At 38.6% G+C, this 25375-nt stretch overlaps 1 long non-coding RNA gene across 1 annotated transcript in view; it reads left to right on the forward strand.

The window, feature by feature from the left end:
- Window positions 1-252: 252 nt before the first annotated feature.
- Window positions 253-25375, forward strand: part of LOC107978047 — a 30929-nt gene continuing 5806 nt past the window's right edge. Inside the window, exons 1-2 of the long non-coding RNA XR_003479832.2 lie at window positions 253-380; window positions 4555-4644. This is a non-coding gene — a long non-coding RNA (uncharacterized LOC107978047). The remainder of the gene's footprint in view (window positions 381-4554; window positions 4645-25375) is intronic.

Consider the following 25375-nt stretch of genomic DNA (forward strand, 5'->3'; position numbering starts at 1 on the left):
TTAATAGTAATGAAAAGTAAAGAAATAAAACCATTTCCATATAAAGTGCTTGGAAAACATCCTGGTCCTCCACTAAGGGCTTTTCATGATCATTCTCCATCTGCCTTCCCAGCAACCTTTCTCTGGTTTCCTTGCTTCTCAGGACTACAAACCACAGTGAAGAACTACAAACCCCAAGATGCATTGCCAGCTTCATCTGGGAGCCAGCCAATGGGAGGAAACATCGTAAGACCCAGGATGGGAAGAGGAGATAATTAAGTCCTTCTGGGTCCTAATTTGCTCACTACCTGGAAGCAATCCAGTCCCTCCTTCTAAATCCCACCAGGCTGCTCTTCATTCCCTGAAGTAGGACTGTTTCCTCTTTTCGTTCCTACACCTTGGTAAGTTAATGCTTTTCCTCCATTTGCTGGTCCCTGAGTGCTTCTATTTCCCATTTTCACTTTCTAACTCTGCCCAGATCCCTGTGAGTAGCCCCTCCTTGCAGTCACACCACATACGTTGGTGGTTTGCAAGCCATGCTGCACATTATAGTCACCATGGAATCCTTAGACAGCTACCAATGCTTCTGCTCTCATGCCCCTGAGAGCAGTGTTACAGGCCTGTGGAGAGGCTCATTGTTCAACAGCTCTGCAGATAATGAAGCTGGACTTGAGAACTACTTAGTGAAACCATCTGAGTGGATTCTGTTTCTTACCAAGACCTGAGTGATGAGAGCTCGGCGAATGTTATGTGTTTATTGTTGAAACTACCACCTCGATGCATATGTTGCTATTATCCTTTCCCCTCATTTATAGATGAGACACCTGGAATTCTTGTTCATATACAGCTTTTCATTCTGTCCTGGGTATTGAGAGTGTGTGTCCAGTGGACTTCCAGCTGATGCCCATGTTCCTGGCCCAATGACTTCTCACACCCTCTTGCAAACATTCCACCCCATCTTTATCATTTTCACCTGATGACCTTGCTTCTCACCTTACCAAGTACCCTAGAGGGATTCTGCCAAACACATCATCACCTGCACCTCCTTCTCTGCATCTTCCATCAGAGGTATGACCATGAGTGACTCAATTTGTGCTCACATTCCCAGCTACTCTGTCCTGCACGAATATCCCATCTGTCTGTCTTCTCTCCAAGTCAATACTATCCTCTCAACTAGCTTTCCCCGAGGTCACTGATCAGATTCACATGCTTAGCCCAGTGACCAGCTCTGATCTCCACCTGACTGTTGGTACTCAGTGCATTTGACAGCTTGTTCACCTAGGACTTAGAACAATGCATTGTTTTGGCTTGTTGTCCATGCTATCAACAACTCACCTTGGTCCTTTTTATTGGGTCTTCTTTTTAGTCCTGTTAACCTCAGTGTGTTCCTGAGCTCAACACACACACACACACACACACACACAGAGAGAGAGAGAGAGAGAGAGAGAGAGAGAGAGAGAGAGAGAGAGAGAGAGAGAGAGAGAGAGCTGCCTGCCTCTGCCTTCTGAATAGTGGAATTAAAAGCATGCCCCCATCCACAACACCTGGCTTCAATCTTTGATTCTTAACTGTAATTGTGGTGGTATCCTCCAGAAGCATGGCTTTGAATACAAAACAATTCCAAAGTTGATGACTCCATCTCACATCGTTTGCCTGAAATCTGGGCTTTATATATCCAATTGCTTGTGCAACATCTATATGAGGTAGCTAATAGACACTGATGTTTTTCCTTAAGTTGTTTCCCCATCCTACTTGTATGTCTTCACATTCTCTCCAGGTCAGAACATCTCAACACATCCTTCATGTTCCCTTCTTTCAAACCTAGCAAGTGTAATCATTGACTCTTCAAAGTGTTGCAGAATCCTGTGCTTCCTCCATTTCCCACTTTTCCAAGCCTCTTGCTTAGATGCCTAGCCTCTGTAACCATTCCTTGATTCTACACTGATTACCCAATATCTCCAATCTATTTCTATAAGGCATCCTTTAAAAATGGGATTCAGATCATGTGAATCCCATTGCTTAATATCTTGGGAACATTATTCATTACACCTAAAGAATCTACATAACTCCCCTCCTTTAGCCCAGGCAGTTTTCTGATGTCACATCCCACTTCTTTCCTGCAAGCACTCCTTCCTAGACACATTAGTGTCCATGTTGCTCATTGAACTTTCCTGGCATGCTCTTGCTTCTGCCATTTCTGTCTTTCTTGATTCTATTTCCATATCTGTTTGACCAGCTCTCTTACCTTCTAAGATTTTGCTCAGTTCTCTGGTTATTTGCTCCTCATTCTGGTCATCTTCCTCCAATTGTCTTCTATCATTATGTCTCTTGCTTTCCTAATTCCCATTTCTTCTCTACATTATACAGTCTTCTTCTATACTACAAATGTTACTTATCACCTGAAATATAAATTTACAGGTCAGGAATTATGAGATTTTCTTTCTTAATATTCCTTTAAATACACCATCAGCAACAAGAAGTTTGTCTTAAGCCATAATACTCAAAAAGTTTTCTTGCTGGTTGGTCCAAATTCAGCCATTTGCAATGACTTGATCAGAACAATTACAGCTTGCTCTTTTCCTTATCCACCTCCACTATTGCACTTAGGCAACCTTCAAAATATTTTATTGAAAGTTGAATGATAAAGAAATGTTTTTGTGATTTTAGAATAGCCTAAGATAGAATACTTTTTTATTAGCCAGTAATCAAGAGTCAAAGTGTTCTGCATATGGTAATGAGATACAGATATAAAAATAAAGATAAACATTCAGCCTCTTTCTAGATTTTATTGACATATAGGATATAATAAATGGGTTCCAGAGTGAAGTTTATTAATTGAGAAAGTATCTCTTCCTTAAGCTTTGGTCTAGTCTAGTCCACAGCATCTCAGAGCAGTGGGCATCTATTCTCTACATTCTGTGCTCAATAACATCTGCCAACATTTTGTAGCATGAAGAAATGTCTCACAGCATAGAATTTGGGCTGATGATGCATAGGGGAATCTGGAGGGTTTGGGGTAATGTTCAATATGTCACAGTACAGAGCCCTCAGGGTGATATTCTCTAGAAGAATCCATAATTGGAGCTGAACTAAATAGCTTTGCTCCCCTCTGATCTGAGCCTAGTTACTTTATCAAGGAAACAGATGTTTATTGCTTTCAGGCAGAAAATAATAAGTTGGGCAGGTTTACAAGCCTGTTTTCCACCCGGAAAGCATTTCTGTCAGCTTCTGCATCCTCAGGGAAAATTGCCATATCAAGCCTTGAAAGGTGGATGATTAGTGGGTGGCATGCATGGCATCTCATTTCTTCTTCCTGACTGTGGATATGGAGATGCTATTGACCTCCCACTAAGGGGACCTCACATTTTTGACAGCAGTGTTGTCTTGGGGGCATTTTTTGGAGCAGAGAAAGCAACTATATGCTAATGTAGAAAACCAATAGAGCCCAGCGTGAGGCACTTGATGTGTCTCGGGTTGTAGCTTACAAACAGTGACTCTCAATGGCTGGCACTTATTATAAAAGAGAAATGGATACTACATCCTCACCCCACAAGTAATTTGAACCATGATGGAGTCACCTAGTAACCTCTTTATCCTTTCTAGTATCCAAAGTTTTCAAGGACCAGTTGTTATAAAAAGCTCAGGAAAGAGTGATGACAGTGGTAGTTAAGGATGAAAGTATCGGGATGTCTAATCTCAGTTCAGAGAGCACTAAGTTCTTCAAACACATGGGACATCCTTACATGATATTGAATGATATAACTTAAACTATTTTAATGATAGTCTTAGACATATATGAGATGACAGCATGGGAAGAATATCTTTATAAAGTCTTGTATACCTTGTAATGTAGAGGACAATCAGAACCAGAGGAGCTTGGAGAATCTTTGCTCACACTCAGGCTCATGGACGAGAATCAAGTGGAATGGAAATTCAGGAACTGCTATAGATTGAATTGTACATGTTTCCAAATATTACTGTAATTTTTATATGGGTACTTCACTGTATAAAGGCTCTGAGAATCCTTCAAGATGGTGTCAGTGTTGCTTTGGAGTTAACTGATGGTAAAATATGTGCTCTGGTCCGATTAGTTACATTTTGGTAGTGGACTCTGGAAACTCACCTAGTATTTCCTTCACTCTTATTTTATATGAGTGAATATATATATATATATATATATATATATATATATATATAGTTATTATAGATGATGTTCACACTTCACCATAAATTGAATGACTCTTTGAATGTGATGTGAAAGCATGGGATTTGGAGATGGGCCTGTGGATGTAGGGCCAGACTTTGTGTTATGCATGGAGAGAAGACAAGATCTTTCCAAAGCTATGACTTGGTTCATGAATGAAATCCCCATAAAAAATGATAAACCAATACAAGAAAAGCATTGTTGTTTGAATGAAAAAAATGTCCCCCAGTGGCTCATCTATTTGAATACTTGGTTTATGACATTGTTTCAGGAGATTAGGAGGTAAATAGAGCCTTGCTAGAAGAAGTATTCTACTAGGGGGTGGGCTTTGAGATTGCATAGCCTCACCTTGTTTCCTGTCCACCCCTCAGTGCTTCCTGTGTGTGGAGAAACTGTGGTCAGTCAACTTCCTGTCTGTGCTTTGCCTGTTCCATCATGTTGGACTCCATCCCTCTGCAACAGTAAGCTAAAATAAACCCTTTCTCCTGTAAGTTGCCTTTGGTAGGTTATCCAAACAATAGAAAGTAACTGGTTCAAGCATACAATTTTATGAAATGGAGGAGTCTCCACAAGAAAACAGGGCCCTAAAATTAGTAAGCCTGTGCATTTTCATGCTGAGTTTGTTGGAAGTTCATAGTCTTGGATAAGAATAAGTTTACACAGGTGTAAGAGTATAGTGATAAACTAGGGGAATTTTGTGAGTCCAAATCTGGTCGGATTCTCTTCTGTCCCTTGTGTTGAGATATAAGTATGTTCCTCTCCTATGAGGACAGAGTGGGTACCTCTGGGTTGAAAATTTACTCATCTACTAGAGACAGGTAGGTTAGAAAGTTAATAGTAACCTTTCCCCATTTCTGCTACATTCTTGAATTCTAAGTAGCCATACCTTGCAAGCCTCTGTGTGTGTGTGTGTGTGTGTGTGTGTGTGTGTGTGTGTGTGTGTGTACATGAGCGTGCACATGCATGCATGCTCTCATGAATGTTTATGTGGGTGTATACACATATGCATGTGTTCAAGTGTGTACATGTGTACATACATGTCAGATTTCAATCTTGACTGTCCTAAGTCTTTCTTCCTTGGCCTGAAGCTCACCAATTAGGCTAGGCTGGCTAGCCAGAAAGCCTGAGAGCACCCCCCCTTGACATAACCTCTCCAGCACCAGGATCACACACAGCTAACACATGTGTTTTGTGTAGTTTTTGCACATGTGTGTCATGAACACATATTTGTGTATATGAAGGCCCAACAAGGACACTGAGTGTCCTGCTCTACCACTTCCTGTCTTATTCCCTTGATGTAAGGTCTTTCACAAAATCTGGAGCTGGGTTTGTGGCCATCAAGTGCAGCCATCCTGTCTCTGTCCTCCCCTGTAAGCCCTAGATTTACAATGCACAGTGACCACACCCAGCTTTTTATATGGGTTCTAGAGATTTGAGCCTACATCTCCTTACTTGTGAGCCATCTCCCTAGCCTACACCTGGTTTGTACATGGGTTCCAGGGATTTAATTCAGGTCATCATGTTTGTAAGGCAAGGATTTTACCCTCTGAGATACCAGCCAAGTCTCCATAGCAAGATGGCTTGAACCTCATTATTGAGTGTAAATAAAGGACTATTCATCTAAATTTACTAGTTTTATTTTTTATTTCAATTGAAAAGTGGGAAAATAATCAAGATACCTTCTACACAGGATGACTATAAAGACTGAGTGTTGAAGGTGATTAAATTAAATGTTCCACAAATAGTGGTTTCCCAAGTGATACAATATTCCATGTTGCTCACAGTGTAAGTCAATTATCTATAGTTGTTTACCTGATTTTCTTGGTCTTTGCTGAAGACTCATGTTATCTTAACAAATTGAGTTACCTGGTAGGGAAGGACGATATAAAAAATGGGGTTTTGTCTCTCTGAGTGATACAACTATTGCTATCTTTCTGTTGCTTTTGTTTACATAAACATTTTATATTTGCTCCCTGCCTTCTCCCCAAAATAAACTCATGCAATTCATGAACTTCATTTTCAATGCAGTAGTTTCCTTCATAGCATCTCATATGCAGATTGAGTAACCAAGCTGGACCAGTACAACAAGTGTTTTCTTCCCTCCTTACTCTAGGTGCATAAATCAAGGCTTCTGAATGGTCTGAAGAATGCCACTTGCTCATTTTCCTTTAGTGAAGTTCATTAGTCCATTTTTCCTATCTTCTTTACACACACACACACACACACACACATACACACACACACACACACACACACACACACACACACACACACACACACACTCCAGTGCTGTGTAGAGTTGTCATAAGCTTGTTGCAGAACACCCCAGGGCTTTTTCATCCCCTTTGTTTTTGTTCGGTTCTCAGTTCATGTTCTTAATAACTAGAATATAATTTTCTACATACAGAAATGATTGTATTGGCAGAAAAGAAGTCAGGGATAGGGCATTTGTATAACTCAAAACCATGGCTTTTAGAAAGTATAAACTCTGGTTGTTGCCAGGAGCGTTGTGCTAATATATAATGTAGTAGAGAAATAACATTACAAATTGATAAGGAAAAATGTCAAAGTATTTTTCCTACAAGCATAATCACAGAGCCAGGCAACAATGGTAATAAATTAGCTAGAAGGTGCACAGAAAGGTTAATGAACCAAAAATAGATGTTTTCTATTTTGGACAGTGTATTTCTCTTTTGGACAGTGTCTACCCAAGGTCCCACATCTCTGTAACACTCTCTCTCTCTCTCTCTCTCTCTCTCTCTCTCTCTCTCTCTCTCTCTCTCTCTCTCTCTCTCCCTCTCTCTCTCTCTCTCCTGACTTAGTTCTGACTCTTTTAGGAGACATAGCATATCCTCAAAGTTACTGAAATCTCCTTTAACAATTAAATTAGAAGAGCATATGATTCCTTATGGTTAATAAAGAATGTACCAGCTGCCAATGCAAGTCCTTTCATTCTTGGATGGTCCTGCAGTGAGCCAGAGGCTGCCAGCAATAACTCACATGGCATTCTGTCATCATCTTCACCACAAAGAAAAGGATATGATTTTAAAAGTCAGTATTTGTTAGAAGAGAGCAAGTCAGGCACTGACAGTCTGTGACATAATACCAAGAGTGAACAATTTTGCAGGGTTTGCTTCTCAGAGAACTAAGTATTTTGCTTAATGCACACCAACAGTTGCATATAGCTGACACTAACAATTCCTTCTCTTTATTATTATCATATTTACTAGTTCTTCAAGAATCTTATACTGTGTATTTTGATCATATATACTTCCCTCCACTTGTTCCAGATCCATTCCCACTTCCCTACGCATCCCAAATCTATACAAACAATGTGTTCAGTCCGTCTCGTGTGACTTATGTATATACAACTTCAGGGATGACCACTTTGTACTAAATAACCATTTAGGGGCTCATCCCTGGGCAAACTATCTGTCATTCTTTGAATAGTCCTTGTGCCTATAGTTCATATTTTAGGGTCTGGATCCTGCAGTATTTCCCCTTCCACATGTAGTGTGTTTATTGTTGTTCTTGTTCATTTCTTATTGAGGCAGCCATATTGTTGAGGTATCATGAGTGTAGATTTCACATCATTTCTAAGAGATCTAATCTCACACCAGACTTCCTGGTCCTCTGGCTTCTCCAACCTTCCCACCATCTCCTCTTTGATGTGCCCTGAGCTTTGGGGGCAGCATTTGTATTGGAGGTGTGTATGTTGGGCCTTGGTACCCCACAATCAATTGATCTCTGCATTATGAACAATTTGGTTTTCTGTGATGGTAACTGTTTGCTGCAAAGAGAAGCTTCTCTGATGTGGCTGGGAGCTGCACTAAATAATCTGTTGGTATAAGAATATTGTAGAAGGCACTTAGGAATTATGCTCATCTGATAATAGGTTCTCTAAGACCCATGACTTTACTAGCACCAAGCGATAGGTTAGGTTTCCAATACCAGGCATGATTTCCCTCCTGTTGAGTGAGGTTTTAAGTCCAATTAGATAGATGTTTTTACTTCTAAGTTATGAGTGCTATTAGAATCCCTTTAAATCTTGCCATTTGAGTTGTTGTTTAGGAAGGATCTAGTGATCCTAGAACAATATAAACTCTTTCCGTTGCACTGGGTTGACTCTCAGAGGTTGAGGTTACATCCCTACTGCTGAAGACACTGGGCATGGGAATCAGAGGAGTTGATTATGGCTCAAGACCTGAAAACTGAAATACAGACAATAAAGAAAACACAAACCAAGGGAATGCTGGAAGGGGAAAGGCTGAGTGAACAATCAGGAACCACAGATGCATAACCAATAGAATACAACAGATGGAAGACAGAATCTCAGACTCTGAAGATAAACTAGAGGAAATAAATTCATCAAGCAAAGACAAATCCTTAACACAAAATATCCAGGAAATAGGGGACACTGTGAAAAGACCAAGCCTAAGGATAATAGTTATAGAAGAAGGTGAAGAAAGCCAACTCAAAGGTGCAGAAAACATATTCAACATAATCATAGAAGAAAACTTTCCCAACCTAAAGAAAGACATGCCAATTAAAGTACAAGAAGCCTACAGAACACCAAATATAGTGGACCACAAAAGAAAGTCCCCTCATCACATAATAATTAAAACACCAAACATGAAGAATAAAGAAAGAATATTAAGAGCAGCAAAGGAAAAAGTCCAAGAAAAATATAAAGCCAAATCTATCAGAATTACACCTGACTTCTCCATGGAAACTCTGAAAATCAGAAGGACCTGGATAGGTATTTTACCAACTCTAAGAGAACACGGATGCCAGCCCAGACTACTATACCCAGAAAAGCTTTCAATCACTATAAATGGAGAAAACAAGCTAGTCCACGACAAAACCAGATTTAAACAATATGTAACTACTAACCCAGCCCTACAGAAAGTACTGGAAGGAAAACTCCAACCTAAGGAAATTAACTACACTCACAAAAACATAGGTAATAGATATTCCCACTTTATCAAAACACAAAAGAAAAAGCCAGGTAAATCCACATACAATACCACTACCAACAACAAATCAAAAACAAACAAGAATAAACCCTCAATGGACCTTAATTTCCCTCAATATGAATGGTCTTAACTCGCCTATAAAAAGACACAGGTTAAAATAGTGGATACAAAGACAGAATCCATCCTTCTGCTGCATACAAGAAACACACCTCAAATTCAAAGACAGACATTACCTCAGAGTAAAGGGTTGGGATAAGATATTCCAATCAAATGGACCCAAGAAACGAGCTGGGGTAGCTATCCTAGTATCTAACAAATTAGACTTTAAATTAAAATCAATAAAAAGAGATGAAGAAGGTCATTTCATATTCAACACAGAAAAATCCATCAGGAAAAAGTCTCACTTCTAAACAACTATGCCCCAAATACAAAGGAGCCAACATTCGTAAAAGAAACATTATTAAAACACAAATCACAAATAAGACCTCACACAGTTATCCTGGGAGACCTCAACACCCTACTCTCACCAATGGGCAGGACCACCAGACAGAAACTTAACAAAGAGATAAAGGAACTAACAGAAGTTATGACCCAACTGGGATTAACAGACATCTATAGAACATTCCATGCAAACTCAAAAGAATATACCTTCTTTTCAGCATCACATTGAACCTTCTCTATAATTGACCACATTCTCAGCAACATAAGAAACCTCAACAGGTACAAAACAAATGGAATAACCCCCTGTGTCTTATCAGACCACCATCCTTTAAAGTTAGAATTCAAAAACAGCACTAATTGCAGAAAACCTACCAACTCATGGAAATTGAACAATGCCCAATTGCACCACTCCTGTCGAAATGAAGAAATAAAGAAAGAAATTAAAGACTTCCTGGAATTCAATGAAAATGAAGACACAACATACCCAAACTTATGGGACACTTTGAAAGCAGTGCTAAGAGGAAAGTTCATAGCTCTAAGTGCTCACATGAAGAAACTAGAGAATAGTCACACCAGAGACTTGACATCACAGCTGAATGCTCTAGAAAAAATGGAAGCAAATTCATCCTGGAGGAGTAGATGCCAGGAAATAATCAAACTGAGGGCAGAAATCAATAAAGTCAAAACAAAGAAAAAAATTCAAAGAATCAATGTACCAAAGAGTTGGTTCTTTGAGAAAATCAAAAAGATAGACAAACCTCTATCCAAACTAAACAAAAAGCAGAGAGAGAAAATGCAAATTAACAAAATCAGAAATGAAAAGGGGGACATAACAACAGACACTGAGGAAATCCAATCTGTAATCCACAAAACTCAAAAATTTAAAGGAGATGGACAATTTTCTGGACAGATATCACTTGCCAAAATTGAATCAAGAACAGATAAGCAACTTAAACAGACCTATAACCTCTAATGAAATAGAAGCAGTCATCAATAGTTTTCCAGCCAAAATAGCCCAGGGCCAGATGGCTTCAGTGTAGAATTCTACCAGAAATTCAAAGAAGAGCTAATACCAATACTCCTCAAATGGTTCCACACAATAGAAGCAGAAGGATTATTGCCAAACTCTTTTTACAAGCCTACAATTACCTTGGTATCCAAGCCACACAGAAAGAGAAAAGAAAAAGAAAGTAAACTACAGACCAATATCTCTCATGTACATCTATGCAAAAATACTCAACAAAATATTGGCAAATCAAATCCAAGAACATAGAAAAATCATCCACCATGATCAAGTAGGATTCATCCCCGGGATGCAGGGTTGGTTCAACATTCGAAAATCTATCAATGTAATCCACCATATAAACAAACTGAAAAAGAAAAAAAACCTACATGATCATCTCACTAGATGCTGAAAAAAGCCTTTGACAAAATCCAACTTCCCTTCAGGATAAAGATCTTGGAGAGAACAGGAATAACAGGAACATATCTAAACATGATAAAAGCAATATACAGCAAACCAACAGCCAACATCAAACTGAATGGAGAGAAATTTAAAGAGATTCTTCTAAAATCAGAAACAAGACAAGGCTGTCCACTCTCTACATATCTCTTCAATATTGTACTTGAATTTCTAGCTAAAGTAATAAGACAACAACAACAAAAAAAGATTGAGGGGAAAAATTGGAAAGGAAGAAATCAAGCTTTCACTGTTTGCAGATGATATGATAGTCTACATAAGTGAACCAAAAAAAGAAATCTACCAGGGGACACCTACAGCTAATAAACACCTTCAGCAAAGTGGTAGGATACAAGATTAACTCAAAAAAATCAGTAGCCCTACCATATATGGATGATAAATGTGCTGAGAAAGAAATAAGAGAAACATCACCCTTTACAATGGCCACAAACAACATAAAATACCTTGGGGTAAAGCTAACCAAAAAAGTGAAAGACCTGTACCGTAAGAATTTTGAGTCTCTAAAGAAAGAAATTAAAGGATCTCCCATGTTCTTGGATAGGTAGGATCAACTTAGTAAAAATGGAAATCTTACCAAAAGCAATCTACAGATTCAATGCAATTCCCATCAAAATCCCAGCACAATGCTTCACAGACCTTGAAAAACAAATCTGAACTTTATATGGAAAAACAAAAGACCCAGGATAGCCAAAACTACCCTGTACAATAAAAGAACTTCCGGAGGCATCACCATCCCTGATTTCAAGATATTATAGATCTATAGTCCTGAAAACAGCTTGGTATTGGCACAAAAATAGATAGGTAGACCAATGGAATCAAGTAGAAAATCCTGATACTAACCTGTACACCTATGAACACCTGATTTTTGACAAAGAAGATAAAGATATACAATGGAATAAAGACAGCATCTTTAACAAATGGTGCTGGCATAACTGGATGCTGGCTTGTAGAAGACTGCAGATAGCTCCATGTCTATTGTCATGCACAAAACTTAAGTCCAAATGGTGAGAGTGCCAACTTATACACCCACTTTGGAAATCAGTATGGCGATTCCTCAGGAAAATGGGAATCAGTCTACCACAATTCCACTCTTCGGCATATACCCAAAAGAAGCACATTCATACAACAAAGACATCTGTTCAACTATGTTCATCACAGCATTATTTGTAATAGACAGAACCTGGAAGCAACCTAGATGCCCCTTGACTGAAGAATGGATAGAGAAAATGTGTTACATTTACACAATGAGTACTACTCAGTGGGGAAAAAAATAATGGAATCTTGAAATTTGCAGGCAAATGGATGGAACTAGAAGAAACCATTCTAAGTGAGGTAACCCAGTCACAAAAAGACAAACTTGGTATATACTCACTCATATGTGGATTTTAGACACAGAATAAAGGATTACCAGCCTACAATGCACACTTCCAGAGAAGCTAGTAAACAAGGAGGACCCTAAGAGAGACATACATGGTACCCTGGAAAAGGGGAAAGGGACAAGATCTCCTGACCAAATTGGGAGCATGGGGGAGGGGAGAGGGAACTAGGAGAATGAGAAGAGGAGAAGAGGAGGGTAGGATGACATGATAGGGCAGGGAGGTTGAGTTGGGGGAAGAACAGAAGAGAGCACAATAAGCGATACTATAATAGAGGGAGACATTATAAGTTTAAAGAGAAATAAGGCACTAGGGAAATGTCTGGAGAGCTACAAAGATGGCACCAACTAACAATCTAAGCAACAGAAGACAGGCTACCTTAAATGCCATCCCCTGATAATGAGATTGATGACTAACTTATATGCCATCCTATAGCCTTCATCTAGTAGCTAGTGGAAGTAGAAGCAGACACCCACAGGTAAATCTTGAACTGAAATCCAGTTGCAGAGAAGGAGGTATGATCAGCAAAGGGGTCAAGATCAGGCTGGTGAAACTCATAGAAACAACTGACCTGAACAAGGGATAGCTCTTGGTTCCCAGACTGATAGCTGGGAAGCCAGCATGGGACTGATACAGACCCCTTGAATGTGGGTGTCACTGAGGAGACCTTGGAAATATATGGGGCCCCTTGTAGTGGATCAGTACTTATCCCCAGCATAGAAATGGACTTTGGGAGTCCATTTCACATAGAGGGATACCCCCCTGAGCCTAGACACAAGGGGGTTGGCCTAGGCCCTATCCCAAAGGATATGACAGACTCTGAAGAGCCCCTATGGAAGGCCTCATACTCCTTGGGGAGCAGAAAGGGTATGGGATAGGGAGTGTGTTATTTGGGGGGCAGAGGAAGAGGTGAGGGAGAGGGACCTGGGATTGACATGTAAAATAATCTTCTTTCTAATTAAAATTAAAAAAATTAAAAAACCACAAAATTTGAAACCATAAAATGTCCAAAGCAATACAAGACAAAAGTCTACAAAATGCAACTGAGTTTATGTTGGCCATCCACTCCTAAGTATGGACCTACCCTTAAGTGCAGTTAATATTCCCAGTGAGACTTCATTCAAGAAGACAGTTTTTTTCTCTGCAAGCAAATGTCAGTTGCAGATAGCTTCTTGGTTAGGAATGGGAGCTTGTGTTAATTGCCCCCTCCTGTCAGCATTGGGGCTGCATCAGGTTTGAACCTGTACATGCCCTGTGCTATGTGTGACAATCCTGTTGTGTCTAGAAGGCCTTGTTTCCTTGGCATCACCCATTCTCTCTCTCTCTCTCTCTCTCTCTCTCTCTCTCTCTCTCTCTCTCTCTCTCTCCCCTACACTTTTTCTGCCCACTTTTCTACAAGTTCCCTGGACCTTGCACGTGTGTGTGTGTGTGTGTGTGTGTGTGTGTGTGTGTGTGTGCTAAAGACATCCCATTTAGTACTGAGTATTCAACTCTTGTAAATTTGACTCCATAAAATGTATTATTATAGTTAATGTTCATGGACCATGAGGTTGTTTGATGAACAAGATGATATGAGTTGGAAGGTTATGGAACAGTCATATGATAAAGACTTACCAACTAGATGCCAAATGATTCTTCAGATAAACTGATCCATAAGTCTAAAAGGATAACATAGGCATAGTTTGGCATCAAAGCCTTGTGGCCAGCAGTCTTTGGATCAGTGATTTGCTGAGTGGTTGCTTGAGAAGCTTTCGTTTGTGAGTTTGTCACTGTTGACTTCAGGGAGGCCCTGTTGTCTATTATGCTGTTGTGTGGCCTTAGCAGAAATTTTCTTTCTCATTGTTGCTCCCAAAATGAACAATGAAATATCTTCCAACCTCCATAGGAGGCCAACATAGATACAGTTACATAGTGTTGTAAAACTGTGGGCAAGTATTCTCTCTCCTCTCTCTCTCTCTCTCTCTCTCTCTCTCTCTCTCTCTCTCTCTCTCTCTCTCTCTCTTCTCTCTCTCTCTTTCTCTCTCCTTTCTTTCTTTCTTTCTTTCTTCCTTCCTTTCTTTCTTTTTTTTCTTTCTTCCTTTTTGATCTCTTGTTTGACTTTGTATTGGTATTTAGTGGTAGGAGGCCAAGTTACAGGGCTATTCAGTACATCTTAATAGGTAGCCATGCTCTGAAACTCTGAGATGGAAACAGACAATAGTAGGTCTCTAAAAATTAATTTTTCATAATGCTCAATAATATGTGCTTTGGAAAACCCTAAGAATAATAGGTAAAGAACACATAAAAGAAAATCAAGTAGAACAGTAGAAACATGCCTGGTACCTCTACTTTTAAACATTATTTCTGAAGTGTTAATACCATGCAATCAAGTATATAGTTTACTAGGTACTAACTATATTAAAGAAAAGGGGGAGGAAATGTTTTCATTTGGATATTGTAACTTCCTCCCACAAAATGCTAAAGAATTAACAAAACACCAGTAAAGGTAATAAAGGAATGGAAGAGAAATTTACAGCAACAGGGCACCCTGCCATAAAGGGCTACAAAGTAAATCTGAGAACTGAAACTTTCTGATTCTCAGTATTGCCAATTTTGTAAAAAGAATGTGGAAATATAAACACCTTTCACTTGGTAAGGACTCTTGTTAAAATACTTTTATGAATGATTTCTCTGGTTTCCAAATGCCCATCTAGGGGACTCCATCATGTCATGGGCTTACATTGGTCAAGTTACACACTCTAGCAACCATCTCTATTTTCCAGTTAAATAAACACTTCTTTGATATCTGTTGTTTTAGCACTAGCAGTATTTGATTTACTGCATTTTTCTACAAATACACTGTTACATATTAGGGTGTATGGAGAACACAGTTAACACATCTTAAGGCAGGCAAAGAACACAGCTACTGCATATTAGAGACGTTGGAGAACATATCTACTGCATATCATATGTATTGGGGAGAGTGGAGAACACATCTACTACATATAGAAGGGTGGAGATCACAGCAAAGGTGAGAGGCCACCTGCTAGTTTCCTATATGCCAGTCATATAGGTGGGTGCAGTTTAAGTCCATACTATCAAAAAATTATTCATTATTCCATGGCATGAACCTTTGAGACTGTAATCAAGCATCGTAAGTGTTAAACCCAGTTCTGTAATACTGAATCCCCGAAGCCCTAGAGTCCCATCAGCAACAAATGCCACCACCATGAAGATTTCATCATTTTCAAAACCCTAAAATATTTCACTTCAGTCCACTTACGTCAAATTCATCACAATTTAAAAAACTTTATATAGCATGTATCTGTTTTCACCTTATCAAAATGCATGTAACATTGGAAAATTACAAGCCCCAGCCCCATATTCTAATAATGCAAGGTAAGTGCATTGAGTGATTAATAATGGATGGGAATCTTCAAAATAGTATGTGAGGGCAGATTATAGATCATCTAGTCTTCAATAATTCATCTGCTTACTGCCTTACATCATACAGGTTATGATTCCCACTTAACATAAGAGGAAGCACAGTCATCAAGAGGTTAACTGGCCAGTAAAGGGCCACATGGGATATTGTTTGTAGACACCGAGCTAAAGGTCAAGGATAGCATCAAACCATTTTTTCTGCCCCTTTCCCTATGATTAGAAACATTTGTTTTCCTGGGTGAGACAACCCAGACACAGAAAAACAAACATGGTATGTACTCACTCATAAGTGACCATTAGACATAGAGCAAAGGATTACCAGTCTACAATCCACAACCTCAAAGAAGCTAGGAAACAAGGAGGATCCCAAGAGAAACATACATGGTCCCATGGAGAAGGGGAAAGGGACAAGATCTCCTGAGTAAATTGGGAGCATGGCAGGAGGGACTTGGGAAGTAGGACCTGAGGAGGGACAAGGGGAGGAGGGAGGACAACATGAGGGGATCAAGAGGATGAGGAAGGTCAAGTTGGGGGAAGGACAGAGAGGGAAAGTAAGGAAAAAGACACCTTGATAGAGGAAGCCATTGTGGGCTTAACGAGAAACCTGGCACTGGGCAGATTCCCAGAAATACACAAGGATAACCCCAGATAAGAATCTAAGCAATAGTGGAGAGGCTACCTTAAATGCCTTTCCCCTATAATGAGATTGATGACTACCTTAAATGCCATCATAGAGCCTTTGTCCAGTAGCTGATGGAAGCAGAAGCAGAGATTCACAGCTAAGATGAACTCCTGGAGTCCAGTTGTAGAGAGTGATGAACAAAGGGGTCAAGACTATGTTGGGGAAACCCACAGAAACAGCTGTGCTGAGCAAGCAGGAGCTCACTGACTCTAGACTGACAGCTGAAGAACTTGCATAAGATCAAACTAGGGTCCCTGAATGTGGGTGGGTAAGTTGGGGGGCTTGGACAGTCAATGGGGCTGCTGTGGAAGAGTATTTGTCCCAAATGTATGAACTGGCTTTTTGAGCCCATTCCCTATGGAGGGATACCTTGCTCAACCTAGCTGCATGGAGGAGGACCTTGGTCTGGCCCCAAATGATGTGACAGACTTTGATGATTCCTCATGGGAGGCCTTACCCTCTCTGAGGATCTGAGGAGTGGATGGGGGTGGAATGGGTAGATGGTGGGGGGATTGGGAGAACAGGAGGGAGAGGGAACTGGGATTGGTATGTAAAATAAGATTTTAAAAAACACATTTGTTTTATCTGGTTAAATATTGGACTGTGCAATACTGAAATGACCTTAAAGCAGAAGCAGTGAACACACACACACACACACACACACACACACACACACACACACACACACACACACACGAATGCAGATAATCACTTAGGACCAGTCTAAGTGACTTGGAGCTGTAATTATGACATTTGGAGAGAGAATCATCCTTATCCTTAGAAAACTTGACCAAGATCCAAAATAGTGAAATGGTTTCCAAGCCCCAGTGTGCTCAATTCCTGTCCTTCTGATAATATTTCTTTTTTTACTACAGATGATCCTAAAGCAACTATTATTCCATAAGCTATATTGTAATAAACATTACAGGGCCACCTGGAGATTTGGGGGATCAACTGGATTGATATTAAGTGAAAGTGACATGATGTAACACAGTACCATGTATAGTGAATATATCTATTGGCAATTAGAAAATAACCAAAATTAACCAAATAAAAAATTAAAAAGACTTAGGAAGATATGGGGACAAAAAAGTAAAGAAAAACATATTTCCTGTCTTAGCTGGGCATGGTGATGGATCTCTATACTCCCAGCAGTCAGATTGAAGCTAATTTATGCTGTATAGTAAGTTGCGTCCCTGCCACAAATACACATTATGCCAAAGGAGATGTTCCATGTTTGACTAGACTCCTTTGGAAGCAGCATGAATTGGACTTCATTACTAAGTGGCTAGAGGGGTGACTCGAGAGAGAGGAGCATGAAGGCTATGGGGTTTGATGGGGGACATCCTTCTGTTTATCTTATTGGTTGATAAAGTACTGTTGACCAATAGGGAAACAAGATAGGTGTGACTAGGAGTCAAGGAGAATTCTGGGAAATGTAGTAAAGAGAAGTCTTGTAATCCAGGCAGGAAGTGACATAGCAGGCAGACTCAGAATATAAGCAGAGACAAGCAGGAAGTTGCTCTCTTCCTCTTCCTCCCCCTCTCTTCTCTGGAGCCGCCATGTGAGCCCCACAAGAGAGGACACATTCTGCTGGCATTCTCAATCAGATAAGTCTTTATAAAATATATAGGTTAATAGTTATGGTTGATACTTAAGACAGAGATAGCAGATAAGAAATCCTAGTCATTGGCCAGCAGCATTGTACCTAATATAAGTCTCTGTGTGTTACTTGGGACCTTAACGTAGCATCGGGGCTGTGGCTGATTGGTGGAAAGACTTATCGTTACAGGGGTTAATAGTCACCTTTCACTGAGAGAACTTCATTTTTAAGTCCACTTTTGTCTTCTGAGTGTCTGTTTGTACCTCAAAGCTGTTTTGCACATTGGTAAGAAAGCAAATATTCCTTCCAAGGTACATTGCTGAGGCTGTTCAAAGGGAGTCTATGTTCCCTCCTCTCAGCTGGTACTATGTGACTTAACAGGATTTAGTGGCTAGAGGCAGTTCTCAGTTAGGGTGGCTTCCAGGTGAGAAGGTGGGTTTCATATTTGAACATATATATGGATGTGAATGACATTCAAAGTCACAAGGACCTAGGGGCTCAGAGGGAACAAAGGCTACAGATCACCCTGTGTGTGTCTCTCAGGTACACTCATGTCCCCTGTTGAGTAGAATGTGTCCCATTAGGGATTCTTCAATGGCATGTCCAGACAAAAATAATTTTAAAAAATAACAACAGGGGGATAACTGTTACCAAGCTGGTTTCCTTTGCCATCATAATTAATTTCCCTTCATTACAGTCAAATACTACTTCCTTATCTTCCAAATTCTTTTTCATGTCACTGTTGTTGAAGCATGTGTTCCTTAATTTGCATTCATTTGTTAACCTCCCAGTTTTCCTTTTCCTACTGATTTCTCATTTTATTATATTATGGTAGGAGAAAAAAATTATTGGTGTGATTTCCCCCCCCCTTTTTTTTAAAGGTTGTTACAGCTTGTTTTATGGGATTCAGAGAGATGACTTATCTATTGAGAGCACTGGCTGTTTTTCCAAAGAACCAGATTTGATTCCAACATCCACACTGTAGTGCACAAATGTCTGTAACTCTGGTTCTAGGAAATCCGATGCCTTCTTCTGGTCTTTGTAGGCTCAGGCATACCTGTAGTACATATGGGCAAAATACTCATATATAAGACCAACACAAAGGCAAACTTGTTTGTGGTCTAAAACATGATCATTCTTGGAGAGCATCTCATGTGTGCTTGAAGAGAATGTGTTTTGTTTTGTTTGTTTTGTAGTTGATTAATACTGGCTGTATAAAAATCAGATTGGTAGCATTCCTTCCCTTTATGTTTTATGCAGTGACTTAAGGAGTATTAGTGTGAGTTCCTTAAAGGTCTGGTGGAATTCTGTAGTGAATCCAAAATAAAGGCCTGGCTTTATTTTAATTGAGAGACCTTTTCTTACAACTTGTTGATGTTGATTACTGACAGCCAGTTAAATATGTCTATTTAACTTATTTAAATCTTCTTACTTCAATTTTTGTAGATCATATGTGCCTGTATTTTCTAATTTACTGGAATATTGGTTTTCAAAGTATTTTCTAATGGTAGTACACATTTATTTGGTATTTGCTAAACTGTTTTCCTTTTCATACCTACTTTTACTAATTAGCATCTTCTCTTTTTCTCTCTGGCCTTTTTTCCTACTGACTAATTTTGGATTATGACACACAATTCTGATAATTAGGATTCTGGGAGCAGTTTATTTGGATGGTTCTAGCTCAGGGGTTTCTGTGTTGCTGTTAATAGATTGTGGTTGTGTTATCTGAAGCTTTATGTGAGTCTCACTGGAGGAGCCTGTCCTATGCTAGTTCCTCACATAGATTCACACTGGAAACCTTAGAATCTTCATTATGGCATCACCATAAGACAGAATGTCATTAAAACATGACTCTACCAACTCCCAGACCATCTAATAGAAGAGAGAGCAAGATGAAAGCTATTTTGCCTTTTATGGCCTGTCACTTATGCCTGTTCTTTCCAGGCTTAAGTTTCACAGTCCCCATTCAAGGGGCAGGGCTTTCAATTCCAGTTCTTGTAAAAAAGAATACAAAATAATTTATCGACTTATTTTAAAACAATTACATTAGATCTTGATTATACTTTATACATTCTTATATAACTGTTATGCATAGCATTTGCTTGTACACAAAAAGTTCAACCATTTAGCAGTTGATAGATGAAGAAATATATGAATTAGAAGATATATGACCTAATTACCAGTTGGAAAACATATAATGAGAAAGACAACACACAGTTGAAGGTCTCTACTTCCTATTATATTGTTGGTATGCATAATTTAATATATAACTCTAATTTGCATCTGTTACTTAATAAAAATAAAATTAAGGTATATCTCTTTTGTTTCTATACAAACACTCCCCATGCTACTAGCCTATAGAGTATCCTTAAGAGATAAATATTATTATTCAAAGAACCTATTGGTTTGGAGTTCTTTGGTAAAGAAAAGAACCTCAAACAGCTGGAAGACATTAAGAATATTGTTGTCCAGTCTCTGAACATGCCAAAGTATTGTTAAAGGCTTGGGCTTTCTACCTCCACAGCTAGCTACTGAGTTTTATTTAAAAATATCAATTCCTCTTTTTTTCCAAAATAATTTTTTCTAAAAGTCTAACATACTCATTTGTAAATCTCTAAGTTCTGATGCACTAAAATTTCAACTGCAATTTGCTTTTATATTTTTTTGGAAATGAGACAAAAGAAAAATAAGCAATTTTAAAATTCACCTAAACTTCTCTTTAAAAATGGAAAAATGTATTGAAGGAGAATTAGATATTTTGCTTCAGGCTAACAGTCTTAAAGATTATTTGATGGGTTATAAGATTTTAGGATTTTAGCCAGACAGTGGACAGTGATGGCACATGACTTTAATCCTAGCACTCTGGAGGCAGAGGCAGGCAAATTTCTGAGTTTTCAAGGCCAGCCTGGTCTACAGAATGAGTTCCAGGACAGTCAGAACTACCCAGAGAAACTCTGTCTTGAATAACAGCAACAATTTTGTTTTAGGATTTTAATGGTTTTAAATACTCCTTCAACTTTGTAAAAAACGGAATCTCTGTCTCTATTTATGTACTTGTGGTTTGTTTGGTCTTCTCTAGAATTTCTGTCATTTGTGCACTCTCATTTCAGACTATAAGACACTTGCCAGTGTCTTTTCTTTCCATTCTTATTCCTAGGCATATCCATCATGGTGATATGCCATTCACATTAATTTACCCACAGGCTTAAAATTTGGAGGAGAGCTCTCTTTGTTGAAAACAGACTTTTGAGCTAGGTCATAAAAGATACATACTTCTTGAGGGTAATTTTAAAATATACTAGGCTAACTGGAAAGGTATTATAGTTAATTGACAAACTAATAAAATACAGAGAAATCTAAAGCATAGTGTAAGGAGTTAGAAAGTAGTGAGAAAAATGTAAGATGGGCACATGTTGTATATCAAGGGCCAAGCAAGTGATTAAAGACATTTTTTAAAAAGGGGTTAGAAAGAAAGAAAAGGAAGGAAGAAAACCAGTGACTCCCATCTGGGCTTCTGGGTCAGATTTGGCCAGTGTACTGGTGGGATAGAAAGATGAGGTAACATTGTGTGAGGGATACAACACAGTAAGTACACCAGGAAGTAGAGTACTTAAGGAACATACCAGCCAGGAAGAGGAGATCAAAGTGTTTCCCGCATCTCTTACTGACTTACTTATTTGGTTGTCATAAATATTTAAATTTATAAGGCCTGTCCTATTTTTTAGTTATTTAAGTCTGTGAAGTATACTATCATGGTCATCAAGATGGAGGGGAACATATACTGCATGAAGAAGTTATTCAGGCAGGGTGTGGCAGTGCATGCCTTCCATCCCAGCATTTGAAAGGATACAGTAGAATCTCTGTGCATTTGGGCTAGCTAGGTCTACATAGAAAGTCTCTCAAAAAAAGAAACAAACAAACAAAAAATATCAGTGTTTCTGTTACCATGTTAACCAGCAAGGATAGGTCAAATGACAGCTGCTTTTTAACATCATATTTGAACAACTTATTGGTTTAACACCTGAAGCATTTCCCAAATCAGCAAATCTAACTTAACAAATAGACCTCAACTGACTTGCTTTTTCCATGACTCTTGGAGGAAGATTTCTAAATGATTAACTAAAAAGGTAATGTATTTAAGGTTTTATAAAATGTCCTATAATCCTAACTCAGAGGTTGGGTGCAATATACTTTCTAAAAATTTCATGCACTCAATGTACTTAGGAGAAATGGCTTCTGAGTCACACAGAGATCTCACGATCAAGATTTGTGAGTAGAATGTTGAGGGATGCGAGATGGAGTACTGTGGCTGATGGTATGTAAAAAGAACTACAATGGTGAGGTAGAGTCTGCTCAGCTGTGGAGCACCACTCAAAAATACAAACATAAGTAGGTATTAAATAAATGACTTGGGAGGCTGAAGTATCATTGTTTGGTATATTTTATTCATTATCCACTGGTGCATGTCAATTCTAAGCCAGACACAGCAGGAATAGTGGAGATACAGTCATACCTAAGATGAACACATTCTTGGTATGTACTTTCTGTGATGTTTGAGACATATTGATAGATCTTACTAAACAATCCTTATCAAAAGGAAAAGTCACCTTTGGATTACATCCAAACCCTGTGCAAACAACCTCATCAGAAGCAAGCTTCTCATTTTAAAGCAGAAAGTGTACCTTTTGATTCCACAAAACCAAAAGCATCTTGCTTGTATTTAATTTATGAGTTTGGTTTCATTTTTTAACATTTCTGGTTTACATTTTACACATCAATGATGTATTGTATAGATTCTTTGGTTTTTTGAGACAGGGTATCATTATGTTACCCTGGTTGGATTGGAAATAACTATGTAGACCAGGCTGGCTTTGAACTCATAGGGATCTACCTACCTCTGCCTCCCAAGTGCTAGAATTAAAGCTGTGCACCACCATACCCAGTTGTAGTTGTAGTACAGAGATTTTTATTTAAAAGCTTATTGTATGTCAGCTATTCCTTGAGATGACTAAAAACAATCTAATGCACAAGAAAAGTAAAAAAGACAAGTATTTTGTTGTTTAAGGGAAACATTTTTTCTTTTTTATTTCTTGGTAAATCATAGGGGTTTATTGCAAATTATTGTCATTTAAGTAAAAAAAATTAAACATTTAAATTGCTAATATGAATGTTACTATTCACCTTTATTTCATGACATTAATTTTGAGGCAATCATAATAGCATTTCATTTATTTGAGGATGTACTTATGCTTTGTTCTTGCCCAAATCACCAAGTGTTGTAAAATATTAATCCATATGTTTTTATTTAATTTCTTTATGCACAAATCTTCTACACTTGATTCACTAATTCATCAGAAAAGATAGAAAGGACTAGGGATTTGACATAGGAAGAACCTTCTGTTTAATTCTAAGTAATTTTCAAACTAAGTCATTGCCTGATAACAGGGGAGAAATACACATAACAGGGAAATTAAAGGTTCCCTGGTCATTAGCATTTTGTAGATTAAAAGATCTATCTTTCCAATGGCTTCATTGATATATTAGTCAGCCTTTTATCACTGTGTTGAACCTGGGGCAAGTAACATAAACAGAAAAGGCTTACTTTAGCTCATGGTTTGGGAGGTTCTGGGCCAAGAACTGATGGTCCAATTGATTTGGGTCTTTAGTGTTGGTGACTTCTTGTTGAGAAGATAGGGTATAGTGATGAAAATAGGATTCTATAATCTCTTTAAAGGGCATGGTCCTAGTGACCTAAATACCTCCTACTGGGGCTCACTTCTTAAGCTTCAAAAGAATCTCCCAATAGGACAAGCTCCCTGAGTACCAAGCCTTTACATATGGCAGACATTTATCCAAACCATAGTGATGGGTCTCTCCGTACTTCCACTTAATGGTTGACAATAGAAGTTTCCCATGCAGTCAACTTCAGTAGTGGGTAGTGCCTTGAGATTCCAATGGAATTTGATGGTCATGATGAATATTTGTTATCTATAAATGGAAATAAAAAGACATCCATATTTTGTCTTCTTATATGCATTTTCTATGAACCATTAGCTTCATTTATGAATTCAAATTCAATGTAAAAATATAAAAAATATCAGGAAGGGTACACCATAACACTCAACCATTATGTCATTCTGAATATGGGACCCATGGAAATGGCAGAGGTTATTCATCCCTGAACCAGTCTCCACTCACAGCCTTGCACAGTGTAAATGACAAAAGTAATAACTGAACTGACATTAATGGGAGATCATGTAAAACCTCCCATAAAATCTCCCAACGGTATTCCTAAAACTACTGTTGATAAGAACACATCTTAATATGTGTGTGCTTTGGAGAAAATCAAATCCTTTTATTTAAGTTCAAATGATGTGAAAGTAATGTATTAGTTAATTTTGTTTGTAGATACTTTGTTTCTAGGAGTTTTACAAAACTTTTGTCACTCAGCCAGATTAAAAACTCCATTTGGGTTAATTCCCAGTTCTGAGGATTGTGGACCCAAGCCCAAACTTAAGGGTCAAAGACTAGGGATGTTTGGCTCCTTGGAATTATTAGAATTGAGGAAAGAAATGGTTCCAATGACCTCAGCATTGAGGAAAGAAATCTGAAGGCCCATTGCTTTGCCACACCTCATCCCCTGCTCCTTTGGGCTCTCACAAGGGGAATCCATTAGATTTAGGATGAACAGGACTCACTGCATGCAAAAGTTGCTGTTTTTAAACTTTTGGATAAATGTAAGTGGGATAAATCTTGGAAGTTTAGGGTCAAAGCTTGGTTTAGTCTAGATTACACTAATGAAAACCTGGCCAAATAGTTACATGGAAAAGAGATAACTGTGAACTTGTGTTCTCTGCAAATGACCTTAGCTCCAATGCCAGTGCCTTGAGAATCTTGCTTGTTGCATTTTGTTACTGTTGATTAGAAGGCCAATACTTGCACTATTTAGACATGTTATTTCATTTGGTCTAGGGATATTAAAATAAAAATCAGAATATTCTTCACACCTCTACAAGATAGTATATAGTCTGTCACATGGTTATATGAAAAGTGAGACCAAATTCTGGTAGATAAGAACCACTGCACATCAGCTACAGAGTTGGACAGAGACAAAAACAATGGATTCATGATGAGGTCCCTGACATTCACACCCATGTTCTTCCTATTTACATACATTTTGATCTGTAGTTTAGATGATTTTCCTCTGTGCT

Source organism: Cricetulus griseus, assembly GCF_003668045.3.
Source record: "Cricetulus griseus strain 17A/GY chromosome 1 unlocalized genomic scaffold, alternate assembly CriGri-PICRH-1.0 chr1_1, whole genome shotgun sequence".
Classification (NCBI taxonomy): Eukaryota; Metazoa; Chordata; class Mammalia; order Rodentia; family Cricetidae; genus Cricetulus; species Cricetulus griseus.